This window comes from Acinonyx jubatus, chromosome A1, assembly GCF_027475565.1.
Source record: "Acinonyx jubatus isolate Ajub_Pintada_27869175 chromosome A1, VMU_Ajub_asm_v1.0, whole genome shotgun sequence".
NCBI lineage: Eukaryota > Metazoa > Chordata > Mammalia > Carnivora > Felidae > Acinonyx > Acinonyx jubatus.
In genome coordinates, this window is record NC_069380.1 from 228389720 (window position 1) to 228410455 (window position 20736).

Below are 20736 nucleotides of genomic sequence, written 5' to 3' on the forward strand. Positions count from 1 at the left end.
ATTGTGATCTCATTTGGAGATAAGGTCATTGCAGATGTAATTCGCTAAGGTGAGGCCTTGCTGGAGCAGGGTGGGCCCCTCATCTCGTATAACTGTTGTCCTATAAAAAAGGGGAACTTGGACCCATAGACAGATATACACCCGGGGGGGAGGGGATGCGAAAGATTGCCAGCAAATCCCCAGATGCGGGGAGAGGGGCACACAGCAGACTCTTCCTCACAGGCCTCAATGGGAACCAACTTGCCCTCACCTTGATCTTGGACCTGTAACGTCCCGAACTGTGAGACAATACATTTCGGTGTTGAACCCCCCATGGTCTTCGGTACTCTGCACGGTCGGCCAAGGAAACTAAAACAAGAAGCGTGTAGGGTTAATTTTCTTTTGTGAGCCGCCCTGAGTTCTGAACAATTAACTTCAAAAGAACTTTTTGAGCACAACTCATTTGTCAGTTGGGAACTGCCTCACAGCAAAGCAAAAGCTCTATGTCATGTTGACAATTACTTGGGACACGCAGTTCTCAGTTCCTGAGAGTGTTCAAGACGATATTTTTAGTGAGTTTTAAGTGATTGTGGTATCTTAAAATGGTTGTCAAAAGAATAATGTTTTAGATTTTATAGCACTTTTGACCTTCTTCTTCTTCTTCTTTATCTTTATTTTCTTTTGGAATTATCCTTTATAAATGTTTTTTTCCCCATAGAATCTCTCATTTGTTCAGAACTACAAATCAATACAATTAGATATGAAGGACTCAGCTGAAAATAAAAGCAAATTAATGTATATGTTGGAGGAACATTTTGTGCCATTTTTCTCCTCCAATTAGCCCAATTAGTCAGTGACATCTAGGACTGGTCTTCCAGAAAGAATTACGGGCCAGAAGTCCCGTTCTCCACTTGAATGAGTTGTTCCAAGAGAGCCGGTCATTCTGCATAAATTGATAAGTACGAGATGTCCTGGGTAATAATTCCAAGTGTTTATGCTGCTCTTCCATTGTTCATTAATTGTTGTCAAGTAAACTTAAGGCTTTAAAAATGTGAAAGAGGTAACAATTCATTGGTTATGTGAAACTGCCAACAAAGGTTACAGTTCTCTAACATTGTACATTGTTTTTTCCTCCTGTCCCTCACAATGTAGGGCGTATGGCACGCGAGCGTCCACACACACACACACACACACACACACACAATGCACACATTTCTTACTCTGATTCCTAAGTGGGCAATGTTAGGGGAAGCCAATGGAAGAGTCAAAGTCTCTTCAGTCAGTACTCATTCAGTAGATACCACACCGCCTAGATTCTCCTCCTGAGAATAAGTGTGTATCTATTTCATGACCAGGAGAACCTGGAACTAAAAATGATGATAATGCTCTCCAACAACCTGGTATTTGGAGCTCTCCTTAATGAGAAGAAAAGTACAAGGAAGCATCTTCGTAAAAGAGAACTACTTTGAAGTGGTGCCCGGGTGTCTAGCCCTTAGCAGCCCCCAGGTTCAAATTGAAGTCACATTTTCTTTAACTCTCAGAGTGACACTACCTCAAACTTCCCCCTGCAGGTGCCTGCCCCCCTGAAGCAATCTCCTGGGTATCTGGGAGGCTTCTGTGGATTTGGGATGGGCTCTCTCATGACCTTTATCCCCAGCCTCAACTTCTCGGACTAGCCTACGGTCCTTGCCACCAGTGGCCCACGTGGAGAGTCCCCTCTGGTGGACACAGGCCTCCGTCTTTTGGCGAAGGCTAAAGGGCCTGTACTCCACCCTGAGAAAGGGGTATTACTGACCGCCTTTGCCTCTCTGTCTCCAACATAAATCAAGCCCTTCCATTTAGAGCCCACAGTTGAAATCGGGCTGCGTTGGTAAGGTTCTACTGAATGTCTATGGGTAAATGATGGAAAGTACAATACCAAGAATAGTTAACAATGGTTATGAGATGTGGTTTTCAGAGGGAAGTCACCTCCCCACCCCCGCATGCATTATATGCACACATTCAAAGTCCATCCGCTACAAGGTCGAAGAGAAGATGGTGTTCCCCTTCACCTCATTGTAAACTTCATCTCTGAAGTCTGCATTCTGTGTTCCCATATCTCCCTCTTCCCAGGGGAAGGGATGCTGGGAAGGTACACTCATCCTAACAGAAACTGCTCATGTCTCACTCCAAGGGGCCCCAAAGATAATCATTTCATAAGAGGACAGTTAAACACCAGGATATTCACCAATGTTGAGGGTGGTTCATGCAAATAATACCAGCACACGTGTTAACAGTCCTATGCCGCTTTTGTCTTGCCAAGCCAAATTTACTTCCTTTTATAGTCTAGACTCCAGCATTAAGGAAAGACCCATGTCTCCACAATTTTCTTAAAGTTCCAGGTCTCAAGTTAGAAGATCCAGGGTTTTATTGGGAAAGATTGACATAAATTCTTGATAAGCTATAGTTCTTTCTAAAATTCTTAACCAAATCACGACTAATTTCTTTCCTTTCTTCTTCCAGTGAGAAGTCAACAGTGAGAGGTACGATTCAAACTCAGTCCTTTAGAATCTGGTTTTGCACCAGGTCACCTCACAGTTTTCCCTTGGAACCATAGGTAGGCACTCACTCTATATCTGAGGAGTCAGAAGGATGTGTTCAAACAAATGAGCCACGCCCTAGCTTGTTCCTTTTGAGAACGTTCTACAGTTCTAGAAACCTCAGAGTTGAGTTTTGCATAGGCCACCTTCTTACACAGATATCAAGGGCTGTATTTCACAGACTGTGTGATCTTAACAAAAATCTTTTCAGATAGGTGAAGGGTCAATTTTTAATTCCCTGAAGCTAAACTGAAGACGAGAGCATTTAAAATTGTAGTTGGCCAGGCTTTATGTCCGGAATTTCAGGGTGTGTGCTCCAGCCTTGGTTGGTGCTGTTCTCCGTGATACCTCCTGGGCATTTTAATGTTCAAAAGTACTAAATCCTGAGGAGGATGAGTGATATACTAATTCTGTGTGTGGATAGTGCTTTGCATTTTGTTGTAGAGCCGTGTCGTCCTCCCAGTTTTATGTGGCTTGTCCATGCTTCCTCCCCGGAAGAGTTTAGTTCCCTTCAGGAATACTCATGAGTCACCGTGTTAATGATGGTAGCAGGCTCAAGAGGCTTCCGAGATGAGAGCCATGGTCTCTGCAATGACTCATGGAATGATAGCAAAGGCAGATTTACAAACAAATGAGCACGACACAGAATAAACACTGTAATAGTGGGATGTATACGTTATACAGCAAAGCATATGGTGGCATTCTGCCTGGCTAAGTTTCAGTGAAAGCTAAAAGGAGGAAGTTTTTCCTTTTTCTTTTTTAAATTAGGAAGATGAGAAGATCTTCCTAAATTAGTAGGGGAAGCTTTTCTAAACATGGAGAATATGAGCGAAGGCCTGGAAATATCCGAGAAGGAACAGACTCCTCTGTCTAGATTGGAAGGTGGAGAGGCTGGAAAGGTAAACCAGGGCCATTTTCCGAGGGTCTCGAATGCCACGTTAAGGAGGGTTTGCCTTATTCGATAGGTGATGCAAATTCTCAGGTAGTTAGGAGTCTGTGCGGCAGAGAGGACCAAGAAAATATGTGCTCCCTCTCTCAGGATGTGGAGGTGTCACTGACAAGGGGCTGCAGGAAGGGCCACGCAAATGGTTCTCTAATGCAGTAGGAGCGGAAGTAAAATTGGGCTTCCTTATCAGAAAGCGGGACGTGTGATTCTAGGCTGAAGGCAATGGGGAGAAGCTAGTTCTTGTGTGGATCTGGATCATCAGCATAGAAGTGATAGGTAAATTTATGTGCTACGAGAAGCGTGTTGACATAAATTCAAGGAATAGTAATATTTATGAGGTGTCAAGAGGAAAACTATCATGGCAGAGACCAAAAGGGGGTAGGGAGAGATGGAAAGGCCAGCTTCCTGTGAGGTGATAAGGTGGGAGATGGTGGAGGGAGGGTTTCAACAAAGAGGAAACAATCAACTGTAGGAGAGGTCCGGGTAAGGAGTGGTAGAAAACCATCCACTGGATTTGGCAGTTAAAAAACGAGACGCTTCTTCCGAGGTGGAATGATTTTGGGGTAGGGAGAATGGCAGGGGTCGAGAACAAAAGGGCAGAGGAATGTTGAGCTTCCAGTTGGAGACAATCGTTTCATGAATATTTAATGGTACGAATGCATATGTACTAAGGACTTATGTCTATACTCATCAATTACTCTGAGCTAATTATGTGATCTGAGCAACATAAAAATCCCTCCTCCCCCTCTTAAAATAGCTTCCCTCCTCTAGACTCTGGCAGTAGGCATATCTCTGCTCATTAGCTGGGGCCAGTGCAGTAATTTTTAGTGTTTGAAATGATAGTGGTGTGTAGGGTAAGAAACACCTCTCTTAAAATTGTGAAAGACCCTATTCTCAGAGAGTGAAAAATCCACACGTAACTCTGACATAACCTGCGTATTCGTTTGCTGGGGCTACCATAACAAACTACCCAGAGGGGGTGGTTTAAACAACAAAGATTTAATTTCTCACAGACTTCTCTGGAGGCCGGAATTCTGAAATCAAGATGTCCTCGGGGCTGGTTCCTTCTGAGGAATGTGGGAGACTGTGGTAGGGCTCTCTCCCTGGCTTGTAGATGGCCGTCCTCTCCTGTGTCTTTGCATGGTTTCCCAATGTTCATTTGTGTATCTGTGTCCAAATTATGTTTGTTTTTTTTTTAAGTTTATTTATTTTGAGAGAGACAGAGAGAGTGTGAGTGGGTGAGGGGCAGAGAGAGGAGAGAGGGAGAATCCCGAGCAGGCTCCGCATGGTCAGCATACAGAGCCCGATGTGGGGCTCAAACTCATGATACTGTGAGATCATGACCTGAGCTGAATTCAAGACTCAGATGCTTAACTGATTAAGCCACCCACGTGCCCCCAAATTCTGTTTTTATATAAGGACACCAGTCATATGGAATTAGAACCTCATTTGAAATAATCTCATTTTAACTTAGTTACTCTTTAAAGATACTATCTCCAAATATAATCATATTCTGAGGTGCTAGGGTCAGGACTTTATCATATGAATTTTGGTGACATAATTCAGCTCAGGGCACCCATCTTATGCAATAATCTGTAGGTGAGTATTTGGGGAGTTTTAGACACACTTAGAACCAGAGGCAGATTATCAACATGGGCCCAGGGAACGAGAGTGGGAAGCAGGGCCTTTCCTGTGTGGGAACTTCGCAGTCTGCAGGACAGGATGCCTGGAGCAGCAGACATGGTTTCATCTCTTTGAAAGGTTTGTCTGTATCCTGACGACTTGATGTCACTATCCATAAAATCATTCCACAATCTCCTCTTGTCCTCACTGCGTGCTCATCAAACAGTTTTTTATTTATAATTTGACTGACTGTGTTGGAATCTTCAAGGAGGTGAGAATGTGCTGACCACAAGAAGTGAGTCTCATGGTGAGTGAAGAGTTCTTTTTAAATTTTTTTTCAAGATTTTATTTTTAAGCAGTCTCTACATCCAACGTGGGGCTCAAACCCACAACCCCGAGATCACCCTACCGACTGAGCCAGCCAGGTGCCTCAGTATAGAGTTCTTTTGAGGTGAATTAAGAAACCATTGTTCTCATGTATGGATCAGCCTCTTGAGGACAGCTGGAGCCAGTCCCTGGGAGACGTCCGGTGCCTGGCAGAGCTGGGGACCAAGTCACCTTCCCCAGTGCTCTTCTCCCAGAAGTCTGGGCTCTGCCTGGTCTTCTCAGACAGCTTCTGTGGCTCTCTTCACTGCAGACGCAACACTTATGAATCCTTTTCATAAAGGATCTTGTGGGAGGACTTTGAACCATTTGCTAAAATTAGATTTTTGGATTACTGATGGCTTTTTATTACCCATATGCTGTCTGTCTCCTGTTGCCACAAGTAATGGAAATGCGAAGGTAACTTGGCAGTGTTACACAGTGTTATCCATCATTGTGTATTTCCATGGTCTTTTGTGGTTTTGTTACTTTATGGTGGCATCTCATCAGACCAAGACCTCTCCCAAGAAATCGCTTGTTAAAAAAAAAAAAATCATTGTTATAGCCACTGTGTGTGTGTGTGTGTGTGTGTGTGTGTGTGTGTAGAGTGGCTGTTGTTGGAAATGCCTACATTCAAGATGGCCTTTCTTCCCCTCCCCCACAGGTGTTGAGCGTAGGATTCTCTTGCCCTGAGCAAGTGCAGTTTCTCTCTCTCTCACTCATGCTTCCCTTTCTCATTTACCTTAAGGGGGTCTTGTGCCCTGAAAGTAATTTTTTTGTTCAATAAGCCTGACGCATAAATCCACTAGGAGTTATTAATGTTCTTATGACTTCTGCACAGACAGTGGCTGTATCTTTGACCTATGATTCAGTAGGTATCTTCTGAATAGTAGAAAACTGGAATTGCAGAGGTGAAATATTTATATACTTTCCTTCACCCAAGATTTCAAGGACGAATAAGAAGGTGGATACATCCTGAAAAAAAGTCTAAAGGGCAATGGATATGAGCTACTTAAAGAGAATAAAGAAGCTAATAGGATGTCATTAATGATTCCTTTGAAGAACTAAAGGTATAAGATTGTTTCTGTGCATTGTATTAGTAAATTTTTGTACTTTCAATATTAAAATACCTTTTGATTCTATCAGTCAGGGTTCTCCAGTATGTGTGTGTGTGTGTGTGTGTGTGTGTGTGTGTGTGTGTGTGAGTGTGTGTGTATACTGCCAAGTTCAAAATTTGTAATTCAAGTCTGAAGGCCATCAGGCTGGAGACCCAGGAAAGAGCTGAGTTAGGTCATGAACCTGAAGACTGTCATGCTATTAGGGGAAGAGCGGATGATGTCATAACTCAAGTCTGAAGGTTGTCTGCTGGAAGAATCCTTTCTTATTCCAAGGGGGTCAGTCTTTTGCTCTGGTAAGGACTTCATTTGGTTGGATAAGGCCCACCTACATTATGGAGGGAAACCTGCTTTAGTTAAAGTCCACCAATTTAAACGTAAATGTCATCAAAAAAACCCCAAAAAAACCTACAGAAACATCTAGAATAATATTTGATCACATATCTGGGCACCATGTTCCAGCCAAGTTGACACCTAAAATTAACCATCACAGGAATATTCTCTGAAAGTATTAAAGCATTTTTATTGCAATTATATAGATAGTAGCCTTTTTTATTTTTGACAGGCTGGTTGACTTCTCCTATATAAATAGCAAAGAAGGGACAGTCCATGGTCAGGTGGAGTAGAATCAGGCAGAATGACTCCTTTCTAGTTTTTCAGTGAAGTTTGAATTTTAGAACCCTTTTGGGGCACCTGCTTGGCTCAGTCAGTTAAGAGTCCAGCTTCAGCTCAGGTCACGATCTCATGGTTCATGAGTTCGAGCCCTGCGTCGGGCTCTGTGCTGTCAGTTCTGTCAATGCAAAGCCTGTTTCAGATCCTCTGTCTCCCTCTCTCCCTCTGCCCCTGCCCTGCTCACTCTCTCTCTCAAAGATAAATAAACATTTAGAGCCCTTCTGAATGCATGCATTCAGTGTACGTCCACAAAGCATGCATGGCTGTGTCTGTGTGTGTGCTCAGCTTCACCTAAGCCTTTAGAAAACTTTGGTTTGGATTCAAGGGCACTTATTGGGAAGAATAACCATTTGGGTGATGATGCCATCTTATGTCAATTTGAACTTGAAAAAAATGACATTGTTCTAGAATCTGTAAGCTTCAACATTTGTATCAGTAATTTGAATGAAGATAGGCAGGTGTGCCTTATAATTTTTTGATATGCTGAATCTGGACTGGACAGTGGGTAAATAAGACCATAAGTGAGCATCCAGGATAATGTGGAGAGGTTCAAATGTAGAACTGAATCTAAGTGGAAACTTACAAGAGCACATTAGTGATCCTATTCTTGGCTTCAGAAGCACTTCTGCAAACTGTAGGAAGGTGGGGTTGTGGCTTGGTAATGTGGGACGTGTAAAAAAGACTTAGGAGACTTGAGGTGACAGTGGATTTGGTGAATTGGCCAGAGCAAAGTGGATGCATTGAAGACCTGAACTGAGTTTGCTCGTCAAGTCTGCATTGCCTGCTGGGGAGAGGGCACTGTGCTCACCAGAAAGTCACAGAACAGTTGGCTACTTCATTTACTCATAACATCCTTAACTGGCATTGCTAAAAGGGGCTTCCATTTAAAAATTGCTAGAAAGTAGAGTGCTTGGTGAGATATTTCCCTATGACCTTTCTTGTTACTGTCATGTTATTTAGAAAACCAGCACTCAGAATTTGCTTCCACAGTGGAAGTCTTTATAGTATAAACCCATTTGTTATGGCAAATGTATCTCTATTAGTATATTTTAGCTTAAATCAATTATATAAGTGCTTTGTAAGAACATTTATTTTGCCCAGTGTTTCACCAGCATCAAGGATTTTAGAAAGTGTTTGATCTTTCTTTTTCTGAAACTCTTACAAGAGTGATGGGTTTACTAAAATTTACAGTGAAGCTAACCTGATTACTCTGAGCTATTTTTAAGAGGATTAGACTATTCAAGGGCAGATGGATTCTAATCCCATGACTAATGTTTTGGCCAATAGAGTACAATGCTTTTTGATTATGAAAATTGGTTAGTAACCATCTCAGTATGCTCACCCTTTCCTGCTTATGACAAACAGTACTAAAATGTTTCTCTTGGAACCTGGTTATAGATCAGCTCTATATTCCTGAATTAATCACTGTTTAGTAGGGCAAGTTGCCGTGTTGCAGAAGGGACCTAGGGGTAAAGTTCTTTGGCTGTTGACAATGGCGGGTGACTCATTATAGCCAAATGTTTCCCATTATTTAATCAAGGTCGAATACAGAAAATGGAGTAGGGTTGTGGTGGTAATAATCATCTCAGAGGGATCTGGTCTTTGCCAGGATAGAATTAAGTGTCCAGGTTGAAGTTTCCAAATGGTTTTTGTTTTTTGCCTAAAAGAAAGCAGCTTACTTGAGTTTATTATCATCAGTGTGCTAAAATTCACAATGGTTACAAGTTTTAGGAGAGTGGTTAATTAACATGACTTCTCAAACAAAAGGGATATCTCATGGATTTGGTAACCAAATTGGTGGTCCCAAAGGCTTTTTAGTCTGATAAAAGAAAATTTGAGGATACTTTTGTACCAAAGGAAATCTGGAAATGTGGCTTCATTAGCAAAATAGCAGATTTTCCTGAGAGATGTTGAGAGTTTATGAAGACAAGAGAACCGAATATTTGAAATCAGGACTGTATTGGTGAAGATAAACTCTTGCTCTGTCCTGATCCTCCATTCCCCCTACTCGTTCCCTAATTGGATCCTTCACCATTGTTTACTAAGTGAGAGCACCACCAGGTAGCTCAAGCCAGAACATCAGGCATCATCCTTTATACCTTCTTCTTGCAGAATTTTTGTATCTAATCAGTTGCTAAGTCCTAGTGATTATATTTCCTAATAACCATCCTAGGGGTTCAGAATGAGAATTGCCCCAATATGTGCCATGTTGGCACGCAGATTATTTTGATCTGAAACAATCAAGGCCCAAAGAAGCTTTGACCTTCCCCCTGACTGCCTAAAAGAATTTAAATAGAGGACCTGCTCCAGGAAGAGAGCTACCACATAGATAATTACATTATAATGTGAACCGGGGCGGTAGACAAGGAGGAACTTAGCAGAGGCCTGTTTGATCAAAGTCTATGTCCCATTGCTCTGTATGGCCTAGCAAATGTTTGCTTACCAAACATTCACTCTTTTTCATTTTCCTGTGAATTGTCTTCCTTCCCTTTGAAGTTCCGGACCCCTGCCCCCCCCTTCTCCTTAGTTCAGGATGACACATATACCTCATTTTGCCTGTCTTCGGACTCTCTCATGTTTATGTGGAGTGCATAATTAAAGTTGATTTTTTTTTCCCGTTGATCTGTCTCATGTCGACGTAATTCACAGACCAGCCAGAAGAAAAGTGTTTCCTCCCAGAACCATCCACTTGTCTCTACTCTCACCACCATTTTGGGTGAAGCCACAATCATATCTTCTGTGGGTTTTAGAAACAGCAGTCAAATTTGCCTCTTTGCCGCCACAAGCTCCCCTTCTCTCCCTTCAATTTCTTCTTGACCCTGCAGCAGAGTTGGGTTTTTAAAACCACATTTGACCATGTTGACCCCCTGTGTAAACCACTCAGTGGCTCCCCATTGCTGTGAAGATCTAACCCCATCCTCACTATGAGCCATGGGGCCTCCATTACTTGCCCGTTTGCTCCTGTAGCTTCTTCTGTCTCTGTGCTCCATGCTTCTCATTCTCTGCGCTCCATGCTACCCTTGCTTCAGTTTCTTGAACTGAGGCCTTCCAACTCAGAGCTTGCATGCACATTTCCTCTGCTTGGATCGTGCTCCTCCTGCTTCTACCTTCCAGACTTTTTCCATGCTGACACCTACTCATGTGTCAGCTCCCAAGGTGACGGCAGCTGCCCAAACTAGCCTTTCCCGGTGCAGCAGTCTGAGCTGCATCTCCTGGCCGTCTGCCCACATAGCACTCAGTACTTTTCCTTTGTGCATCATTGCGATCAAATCATTGTTTAACTAGTTGTTTGGTGTCTCTCTCACCAGCTAAACTATAAGCTCCCTGGGGGTAGGTACTGTGTCTGCTGCTATGTTTCCTCTACACCAGAGCTCTGCTTGGACTCACTACCTTGATTCCCTGTTGAATAGAGAAATAAATGGACATTTGGGATGTGTGGTTACTGTGGCAGGGGGAGCTGTCCTACGAGCTAGAAAGCTCAAGAACGAGGAATATATATATACAGCTTGCGTGGCAGTGCCATGTGAGTGAATGTTAGCCCAGTGCATTTCTACTCTTCAGTTATCCATGGTCCTTTTGGTACATCTCTGCCATGCTGCAATCACTCCCTAAGGAAATGGGTGTTAACGAGCAGAGAGTAGAGAAAAGCAGGCAGGGTCCCTTTCTGGCTTGTGAGTTGTGAAAACTGAGTTTGGCACAGTAAAGAATATATCTGGTCTTTATGGCCAGTTCTTAGTATAAGAGTTCAAAACCTTTGGAATTTCCTGCATGATGAGAGTGTCTTTTGTTATTGGCAATGAGCCCTTTCCAACCACACTTGAGTTTATGCTAATGAGGTGACTCAAGGTGGGTGGGCCCTTGATATAAGATTAGGCTGGCCCACGCCTGAAAGACCTGGGGTCTGGGAGAGGAGAGGGGCTAGACATAGCTCTGCACATGGCCAGAGTTGTAATAAGATCCCAGGAAGACTCTGGACACCCCACCTATTGGTATGCTGTGGTGATGGCGTGCCCTGACTTCCTGGGGAGAGGTCATGGGAACTTTACATCTGTGACCTGCCCCCGGCCAGTTATTGTCCCCTGCATCCCTGACATCTGGGTGTTTCTGAGTTATGTCCTTTAGTAGAACCTTAATAGTAAGTGCAGTGCTCTCTGTGAGCTCCTTGACTTGTTTTTGCAAGTTCTTGAACCTGAGGGGGTCACGGGATCCTCCGAATTTGTAGCCAGTCAGCGTGGGCAGCCCTGAAACATACACTTGCCATCTGAAGTGGGGGTGGTCTTATGCAAATCTTTGCCCTTAACCCACGGAGTCTGCCCCGGCTCTGGGAGTTGAGCTGAATGGCAAGAGATCTGGCTGGTGTCGGAGAATTGGTGTCGGGACAATAAGAGAGAAGATTTAGGGCAGCGATCCCAGCAGATTTCCCTTCCTTTAGGGCCAGGACCACTGTTGTGGGGAAGCAGTGGGGCACAGATGTTGGTGGACCCCTGAAAAGGGAGCCCCAGTGCCCTGCCTTCCTAAGGTAAGTGCCATCAGAGTCAGACCCCTCAGGTGGTTTTGTAGGACACGAGAGCAGAGCAGCCTGTGTCTCCAGGTAGAAGATCCCAGGAAGGGGCTACCTGTCCCATGAAGACCTGAGGAAATTTCTCAGGTTTTACTCTAGGCGGTGGGAGCCGCCTGAACCTGGGGCTGCTGGAAGGACATGGAAGGAGCAGGAAAGAGCCAGTGTGCTCACGAGGTGGAAAGTCAGATCACAAGGGGCTTTGGGGAATTGAGGGTGTGGGCGGGCTCTAGGGAATGCACATTTTAACCATGTGTGTGCATGAGTTTGTGCGTGCACATGTAAACCCTACGTCCCCTCTCATTCTCTTGTTAAAATCTCTCAGTGCCTGATGCTTATATAATTTATGTCAAAAGCAGAACTGGAATCACATTTACCTACGTATATTATTATTTTGCAGTTTGACCTTTTGGGGCAGGAAGAATATCGGTCCCCCAAAGAGGTCCATGTCTAATCCCAGGAATTTGTGAATGTTATCCTATCCGACAAAAGGAACTTTCTAGATGTGATTTAGTTAAGGATTTTGCGATGGAAGGTTATCCTAGATTATCCGGGTGGGTCCAGTGTCATCACAGGGGTCCTTATAAGAGGGAGGCAGGAAGGTCAGAGTCAGAGGAGGTGTGATGACAGAAGCAGAGGTCAAAGAGAGAGATTTGAAGATGCTACATGCCTGGTTTCGAAGCTGGAGGGAGGGACCACGAGCCAAGGAATACAGGTAGTGTCCAGCCTCCAGAGCTGCAAGATAATACATTTGTCTTTGTTGTTTTAAATCACGAAGGTTGCAGTCATTTGTTACAGCAGGAAGAGGACATTGAAGCAATCTTTCACTTGAAATACGTGATAAACATTTTCCGTGTCCGTGGATGTATTCCTTTAGCCTCATTTTAATGACTCCCATGGTTTTCCACTAAAAAGCTGTATCATAATGTATTTACTGATCATCTATGGCTGGACATTTAGGTTGCTTTCAGATTTCTTTTTTCTTTTTGCTACAGTAAACACCAATGCAATTAATATCCTTGACATATGTCCTTCTGCTCTTCTCTGGTATTTCCTTAGGATCGATCTCTAGAAGTGCAGTTCTAGGAAATGCACATTTTAAAGGTTTGTGACACCCATCTGACATTTGATTTGGGGGGCTGGAGACTTTCCAAGTCCGTTTGTTGATGACTGGGTCCTTCGCTTTCATTTATGAAAGTAGGTCTGCTGAAATGGAGTGTCCCTTTATGTTTGAACCAATCCTTTCTTCTTCCATCTGCAAAGAGGAGAAAAGGAAGATGCTAAAATAGTGCCAGAAAGGGCCTGATTTCCCGACAGCCAGTGCGCAGGGTCCTATCCAGGAATACCATGTAGGCAGCAGAGGCCAACATCTTGCAAGAGTTGAATCCATGAGTCACCCACACTTGAATATACCAATGGATTCTCTAAAATGTTTGCCTCTGTGTGGATATGAATTTGCCCACCGGCTCCTGGGGCTATGTTCAGGGACAGTGTACAATCCTCCGTGGGCACAAGGTGATGGCAACTGAATGCTGAGTGGAAAGGGGCTTGCTGTGAATTCCCAAGAGCATTTGTTATACATGCTAATCACATCTCTAGACACCATTGCTTGAAAATAAAGACGCTACTAGAGTTAATCAGGGACAAAGGATTAATATGACAAGGGTGTTGCATTGGGAAAAGTGGCGATCAATCCAGAATTCGAAGACTTGGGGGTTTTAAGTTGGAAATAAATGCAACATAGACACGTTTTTTTGCTTCTAAAATACTAAGGCTAACTCAGAAGTGACCAGGATGCAGGACGAGGAAGAGGGGAGAGAGAAACTCCAGGGGGTGGGAGAACATACGAAGATGGTAATTTGCCCAGTCTTAAATATGCTAATATGAGTTAGTTTCTCAGGTAACATGTTCTGGCCCATTATGCCCTGTTATGAATGTCCCTGTCATGCATATTACCCTGGTGTTGTGAATAAGCTCTGTCAGGAAGTTTATTATTAATCACCTACGTATAAACGGTATTAGCTGCTGTGCATTTTTAAGTAAATAGCCACAGATACACCCTCGAGGGACTGTTGGCCACATAGCAAAGAGAGCCTATATTTATAAAAAGCCAAAGAAATAAAAATCTGGATATTTATCTTTGTGTGAAATGTAAAGTTATTTTGGAATACCCAAATTTTGAATGTTTCAGTTTTCTTTTGCATATTTTGGGTATTTGATATGGGGAACATCCGTTTTTCTTGTGTCTCCTCCTTAGGCGAAGCAGACCTGGAGGAAGGGGGTTATGATGCCCGTGCGTCCTGGAACCCCTCTGCTGTAGTAACCCACCATGAATTCTGTCCCTGAAAACAGCATAAATTTATTCTCTCCCAGTGCTGGAGGCCAAAAGTACAAAATCAATGTGTCAGTAGGGCCACGCCCCCTGATAGCTTTAGGAAAGGATCTCTCCTCACCTCTTCCAGGTTTTGGTGGCTCCAGAAGTTCCTTGGCTTGTGGCTGTGTCCCTCCAGTCCCTGCCTCCATCTTCACATGGTCTCTTCCTCCTCTCTTGGTCTTCTCCTCATCTGTCTCCTTTAGGGACACTGTCGTTGAATGAAGAGCCCACCTGGGTAATCTAGGATGATCTCCTCTCCAGACCCTTAACTTAATCACACCTGTAAAGATCTTCTTTCCCAAATGGATACTGGGGATTAGAATACGGACATACTTCTGGAGGGGCCATCAGTCAACCCGTTGCACTCTCCTGTCCCCTGGAGGCGGATGTGGACAGCGTATATATGGCTGCTTGTTTTGCTTGCCTGGGGGACTGAATACACAGCGGACGCTGGCCAGACCATATATATATATATATATATATATATATATATATATAAATAGAACTCTGACCCACAGCCTGTAGCAACCTGCCCAGGAAACCAACCCAGTATCCCCATACCAGCCCAGGAAGCCAGCCTGCTGTAAGTCAGACCACTATCTCTAGTAGTAATCCAGGAAGCCAAGCCATAATCCCATCATAGTCAGCCCCAAATGGCCAGGACTTGATTAATTACTGGCACCTTCCCTAACTTTTGTGTCTCTGCCGAAGCTCGAGTGACGGCGGCCGACTCCCTTGCTCTAGCAAGTTCAGGATAAACAGACTTCGCTTTTCCCATTTGACTGGTTTTCATCTATTTCCACATGCGTTTGCTATTCTTCTGACCGTACCAGGCAGACATTCTCCGCTGGGTGTCGTTCTGCCTTTCACGTCTCCTTCCGCACCTTAATGTCTACCTGCCGCTGGGAAAGAGCCATGTCGTGCTGGTAGAACAGGGTGGCGGTGGAGGACCCAAGGGGGAGGTGTAGTGAGCCAAGGGCCGAGTGGTAGCGGCACCACCCGGGAACAGAAAGAGAACAATAAGAGCTATAACAAGGTGCCAGGACACACCCCCAGAAACCATTCAGGACCCCACTCAAGATCTGCGCTTGTTAAAAGCTACTTGTGTATGCAACCCATGCATTTTATAAGTCGTGTTCTTTTTCAGATTTCTTTTCCTCTGACCTTTCCTTAGTTAACACATGGCGCTGTGCTTGGGATATACCATCATTTATTTCCTACTACCCTGTATTTATGGGGAAGCCGACTGGAAGGCACACAGGAGAAAGACGGGTCTTTAAGGCGCACAGGACTACACGAAAGCTGGGTGTGAGAAGAGTGGAAGGAAAGCCAGAGGGGTTAAGCTCTAGAAGTGGCAAATCAGGGATGCAGAGAGGAGAAGACATGCTGAGTGTGAGAAGGCGTGAGGGGCCATGTGGTTTAACATAGAGAGCGCAGGGCTGCAAGTCAGGTGACGGGGGTGACGTGAAACGAGGCGTCAATTTATCGGATGCTTGTGGCTCCCTTTGCTCCATAATTCACGCTCCGGTACTAGTCTGACATTTGCCCAACGAGACAATAATTCTAAGGCTCTGTTTTTTCACATGAAAGGTCTCTGTTGTCATTAAAAACATTCTGGAGCCGGTGGGACCCCTGGCTCTCCCCTCCCTGTGAACAGACGGGGACAGGGCTTTTGTCGATCAGCTCCCCTGAGCCTTATGAAGGTTTTTCTGAGAGTCTGGGGCAGCCAGAGGGGACCAGCCAGGCGCTGAGATCTGTGTCTCACGCCAACCCAAATAACCCCACATTCATGGCTTTTACTTGTTGGGTGTTCGGCTTCTACCTGCATTTCACTTTAAGAAATATTCTTTTAGCTAAACGTGAAGACATCGCAGCTGAGTATGGTGGGGAGGGGAGCCAGCCAGCCAGCAACTGTGGGTTCTCTCTTGCCCAGAACAGTCCAGTTTTCCCATCCTCTGCTCCACCCCTGGCGAGGTGTCAGGAATTAGGTGACAATGTACCACTCTCTCACCTGATTCAGAGGTGTTGGGAGCCCTCATCGGTCAGGTTGTGCTCACATCATTGGCTGATCATGGTGTGAAAATTAGCACAGACTTTATTTAAGGTTTTATAGCATCCCTGGAGAGAAGGCATAATTAATCCTGATCTTACAGATGAAAAGCTGGAAATGCAAGCTATTTAAAGGATGCCCTACACGACACCGGACGGGTCATTAGGAAGGAGGCCAGGGTGGGACGGCAGCCTGTAAGACCCAAGCCGGGCTTGAGTGACCGGGCTCCCGTGATGCCTTTTGTGCAACTGCCTTTTGAATTTCAGGGGCTGCCCCCTGATTGAGAAGATAGTAGCCACAAATTGCCACTTCTTGTCACCAACAGAACTTAGGCTTGACCTCTTGATAACGAGGATAGGCTTTCAGCACTTCCTGCTCCAGAAGCGAGTACAATCAAAAGGAAGACAGGGTCTGTACTCCTTGCTCAGTGCCCTCTGTTGATCCAGACCCTGCAGGCACATGTGTGAATGGCCATGAACCCCGAGCAGCCCTGCAGCGCCGTAACAGGCAAGAGCTTGCTGAAGACTCTAGCCATTATCCCATCGAGACAGGGGGCATGGAGGGGTGGGGCCTCTCTCTGGCTTTCTGTCAGGTGTCTTTTCCCCCCCTTTGGCTGCTATAGCAAATTGCCACAAACTTAGTGGTTCAAAACAGCACATATTTATCCTGTTACAGTTCCAGGGATTACAGAAATCTGAAAGGCGTCTCAGCTGGCTAAAATCAAGATGTTGACAGGGCTGGTTCCTGCTCGAGGCTCCAGGGGATAACCTGTCCTTGGTGCTTCCAGCTTCTAAGGCCATTCGTTCCTTGGCTACATCCGATCTGTTTACAAGCCTGGGCCCACCTGGATAACCCAGGATCGTCCCTCCGTCTCAAGATCTGCAGATACGTCTGCAGGGTTCTTTTGACATGGAAGGCAATGTATTCACACGGTCTGGGGACTGGGACGTGGACATCTGGGGGTCATTATTCAGCTACCACACCAGGCAGTTCTCAGACTTGGGGGGTGGTTCAGAATGAATCCAGCTCTGAGACTTGACCAGGGCCTCTGATGGCACGGTAGGATTTTCAAAGTGTCTTCTTGCTTTTGGAAACTCACCTCCTCTGGAACTGGAGCCTGGAGAAGAAGGTGCGGAAGCCCCAGGCTGGCGATATCCTCGGGAATCCACGCTTGGACTGGAAAGCGTCACAGCGACCTAGAGATTCGCTAGGTGCTTTCTGCCATGTGCCCTGAGCCCTGGAGACAACTCGAAGGAGGGTGCAGACCGGGTTTGTCCCTGACCCTCTACACTTGCTGGCAGCTCCCTTGGCATCGGTTTTCTCCGCTGTGACAGAAGTGTGATTCAGAATGCCAACACACGCAAAAGCCCCGTTTCAATAATTTTATTTTGGTCGTTCTTTTTAAAAAGTAGATCTACGATTTCTTTCTAACGGTAACTACAATACATGTCAAGGGCAGAATGTTTGAAGAGTTCAGAAATCCATATATTACTCAGGATCCTACTGCCGCTCATCTACACTCCAGAGGCAATCCTGCCTTCGTTTCTAAGCAAACACACACATGCACACACATTCACAACGGGGACCAACCATCGTACAAGCACATAACGTATGTTTTTTTAAATGTTTATTTATTTTTGGGGCGCCTGGGTGGCGCAGTCGGTTGTGCGTCCGACTTCAGCCAGGTCACGATCTCGCGGTCTGCGAGTTCGAGCCCCGCGTCGGGCTCTGGGCGGATGGCTCGGAGCCTGGAGCCTGTGTCCGATTCTGTGTCTCCCTCTCTCTCTGCCCCTCCCCCGTTCATGCTCTGTCTCTCTCTGTCCCCCCAAAAATAAATAAAACGTTGAAAAAAAAAATAAATGTTTATTTAATTTTGAGAGAGAGACAGAGACAGAAACGGCGAGCAGGGGAGGGGCAGAGAGAGAGAAAGGAGACACAGAATCTGAAGCAGGCTTCAGCGCAGAGCCCAATGTGGGGCTCAAACCCATGAACCGTGAGACCATGACGTGAGCCGAAGTCGGACACTTAACCAGCTGAGCCCTGCAGGCACCCCAGCATATAATAAACATATTTGTGCACAAACCGTTCAACTACTGTTATGGGAAAATAGCAGTTTTGATTTATTCACCAGTGTAGTATACCTCCAGACACACACGTTTTGGTGCTTTTCACACCTACTTCTCCTTGCTCTCAGGTTTCCACGGGGTGGGGACTTCCTCATTCTTTTGTCATGAAAGCCAAGGGCAGTGAACACTGCGCCTGTCTTACTGCTCGAGTGTCTTAGATGGCTTTTAGAATTTATGAAGAGACAATAGTCTTGTGATTTAAGGCTATTGATTTGCAAGAATTGGGCCTTTTGAAAGAGAAAAAGGTGTTTGAAAGTCAATGACTTGTCTTTGCCTATCAAAAGCTAAGTGAGTCCCCGTGTATAGATTTATAAAGTTTATACCAAAAAAAAAAAAAAAAAATATGGAGCTGGGGGAATGGAGAAAGAGCCAGACTATGCTGTCACCGTGCTGGATAAAGATTCAGTGCTTGGTGCAGTTGCGACCGGGGGGACTGGAGAGGATGGGAGCAGAAAGCAAGGTCTGTGGTCCAGATAGCAAGGGACTGGGTCCAAAGGCTTGGGGGTGCACTGGGGAGTCCACATATTGATCACGCTCCAATCTCGGAAACACACAGCGTTTTCTCTGGCTACATCTGCATCTGACCTGTCAGGTGATGCTGTGGAATTTCGGACAACTCAGCTGATTCAATTCACTTCACAATCATGGTTTCAAACTTCCAGTGACTTCCCAAGACTGCGCACCAAATCTCTTTTTTTTTTTCCCCGCCATGGAATATCTGCTCTCCATTCTCTGGGATAACTATTTCATGCCTCAATTTTTCTCCTTAAATCTCCAAGCCTCTCTTCCTTCCCATCCCTTCCACAGCCAGGTCATCAGCTAACTAGATGGAAATAGAAGGAATTCGATGGAAGCATCTTTTTTTAATTTAATTTAGTTTTATTTTATTTTGTAATGTTTCTATTTATTTTTGAGACAGAGAGAGACAGAGCATGAGCAGGGAAGGGGCAGAGAGAGAGGGAGACACAGAATCCGAAGCAGGCTCCAGGCTCTGAGCTGTCAGCACAGAGCCCGACGCGGGGCTCGAACTCACGGACCGCAGGATCATGACCTGAGCTGAAGTCGGACGCTTAACCGACTGAGCCACCCATACGCCCCTAGGTGGAAGCATCTTAATTTAGCACCATCAAATCTAGAGGCCTACCAGCCCTGGGAGTCCTTGTCCTTTCTCCGTCCCTAGGCCACCATTCCTGCTGTTTTCTCAAGGATTTAACTCACTTCGTGTTCCTTTCCTTCCTTCCTTCCTGCGACTTCAGTGTCTCTTCGCCAGCGTATTTTTCACAGCACACAAACAGGCTGTGGTTTTTTCTGATCCACTTAAGTCTTCTTTGACCCTCTCCTGCTTCAGTTAGCGCCCCATCATTCTGCCCCGGTTCACAGCAGACGTCCGCAATCTCGTAAGAATTGTATACACACGCTGTCTCCGTGTGTTCACGATGGCAGAACCTTCTCATCTGGTTTTCACCCACTTCTGTTTTGACTGGCTCTCTTCAAGTTCACCACTGGTCTCCACATTCCGTTTCATTCTGTTTCTCACTCGAATTGGAACAGAGGATGGCTCTTTTTCTGGAAGACCCCCTCTCACACTTCAGGATTTCTTCTGATCTGGCATCTTTCTTTTTCCCGTCTCTTGTTCCTCTGATTCTCCCCAACTGCAACTGTTCGAGGGCCCTACGGCTCACTTTTCATCTCCCTACTCTCTCTGCCCTTGAGAGGTCAGATTTGTTCTGCTGACCTCCACACATCAGTCTCTAGCCCAAACGTGTGATGTGAACCTGAGAGCCCTGCATCTGATACATCTGGTCTGTTGGCTCACAGTCTGGTCTCAGAGTTGTCATGTCGTCCTTCCTTTCCATAATCAGTAAATGACACCCCCACCAGCCAGCTGCCCACCGAGGCTGCTTCCCCATCCCCCTGCCTGTGCAAACCATCCATATATCCTGCCGTATCCCATATCCCCCACCAGGGTGCATTTGCTCTTCTTCACCTCTCCACTTCTATTTATTTTTGAGAGAGAGAGAGAGAGAGAGAGAGAGAGAGAGAATATGAATGAGAATGAGTTGGGGAGGGGCAGAGAGAGAGGGAGACACAGAATCCGAAGCAGGCTCCAGGCTCCGAGCTGTCAGCACAGAGCCCGACACCAGGCTCGAACTCACAGACCGTGAGATCATGACCTGAGCCCAAGTCGGTCACTCAACCGACGGAGCCACCCGGGCGCCCCTATTCCAACTTTCTTGACATCTCACCCGGGCCACCATAGCAGCGTTATGACTCTGACCCCTTTTCTGTTCTATCCTCTATAAGGTAAAATCCCAGCTCCCGCCATCACTTACAGGGTACTCTTGTTCCCT

At 45.4% G+C, this 20736-nt stretch overlaps 1 protein-coding gene across 7 annotated transcripts in view; it reads left to right on the forward strand.

Annotated features, from left to right (window-relative positions):
• The window catches only part of ATPSCKMT (ATP synthase c subunit lysine N-methyltransferase), a 339506-nt gene that overhangs the window by 207861 nt on the left and 110909 nt on the right, over positions 1-20736 (forward strand). Inside the window, exon 7 of one of the 7 annotated variants that reach the window (XR_008290041.1) lies at positions 2482-7128. The exons of the other annotated variants lie outside the window; for them this stretch is intronic. The gene's annotated coding sequence lies outside the window, so the exon portion shown is untranslated. Of the gene's footprint in view, positions 1-2481; positions 7129-20736 lie in introns of those variants that run through there. 7 annotated transcript variants of the gene reach the window in all.